We start from the raw sequence: 1,577 nt of genomic DNA, 5'->3' as shown, positions 1-1,577 counted from the left end.
AATTTTTTTTCGTTTGAAAATTAAAAAAAAAAGTTACTAATGGAATTGAAATGTCTAACAAACCAATAAAAAGTGTAATCTTTCTCCTTTTACCTGATGATTTGAAAGAAAAAAAAAGAATTTCCAAAAAAAAGAAAACCATTTTTTTTTATTTTTAAAGAAAATATTATTCTATATTGGTTTAGTTTAGTAACTTTCAATTTCTAATTTAAACTATAATTTTTAGTTCCGAAAAGAATTTTACTAAAAAAAAAAAAGTTTTCAAAAAAAAAAACTCTTTTAAAAATGCTTGATATTGATTTAATTGGTTTACTTTACAAATAATCAATTGATTACAATTCGAAGTATTATTTGTGGATTGTGAAAAAAAATTTTTTCAAACAAAAAAAAAAGAAAGAACGGGAAAAAATTGACACAAAAATATTTGCTTTTTACATTTTTTTTTCGCGGAGAGTAATGTTTGTTATTTTATACTCTACTAATTTTCAATTTCTATTTCAAAATTTTAAACTTTAATTTTAATTTTGGAAAGAAAAACCTTTTTTTATTAAAAAAAATAATCATTTTTAAACAATTATCAATAATTTGATGAATTCAAAAAAAAGTGCATATACAAAATATCTGAATGATTAAATAATGTAAAATTCCTTCGATGAATTCCTTACAAGAACTATCAGTTGAACTACCAATACGGAATTTACCAGTTATGTTGCAAATAAAATATGCTACTAATAAATGACCGCGAAATCTTAGAACTTCTAAATATTTCCCTACCGCATTGTGGTTAATTTGAATGGGTAAAATGAACGTTCTATCATTTATCAATATATGATTAAAAAAAAAAGAAAATCTATCATTCATCAATATATGATTTAAAAAAAAAAGTTCGCAAACTTTCTACATGAGCATTAAAGTTCATTTCAATTTTTTCTCGAAATGTTTGTTTTATTCCAAAGTGAGGAATTTTTTTTTCTCAAAATTGTTATTTACATTGACAAAGTATATTTTGTAAATTAAAAATGATATCACTAATAATAAATATAACTAAATCCAAAATGCAATCCAAAAAAAAAAAGCGGAACTTACATATTGAATTTCAAGAAGCTTTTTGTGCCATATTCAAGGCTTCTTTCTGATCAATCCTTTTTTTTTTTTTTTCTTATTTGTTCGTAATTCCAATCATAAAGTAATCCTTTCAATCTTTTCGTTATTTACCATAATCTATTTGCTTTTGTAATGATAGAATTAAGAGTATATAAGTTGAAAATGGATATGACTGATGCTAGCTTATAAATTATACTAACAACATATTTACGTTTTGTTTCCGTTTTTAGAATCGGAAAACATCGACATTTAGGATTTTAAAATTTTAAAATTACAGAAAAGGATGATTGGATGAGTACATGTTGCGGTATCAGGGAGAAAATTGTTGGAAACGAAATAAAAACTTGATAACCTCACCGAACAATTCTACCAGAAGATTAAAAAATGTCGAAAAAATGATACCGCAGACTAAAAGAAAAAATGTTATCTGGAATTCAGATCAAAGATCTTAGGTCTTGATTAGTGAGCTTTTT

The sequence above is a fragment of the Loa loa genome (genome assembly GCF_000183805.2).
Source record: "Loa loa unplaced genomic scaffold supercont3.284, whole genome shotgun sequence".
NCBI classification, from domain to species: domain Eukaryota; kingdom Metazoa; phylum Nematoda; class Chromadorea; order Rhabditida; family Onchocercidae; genus Loa; species Loa loa.
The sequence above is the reverse complement of the archived record's forward strand: the minus strand, read 5'-3'. Positions refer to the sequence as shown.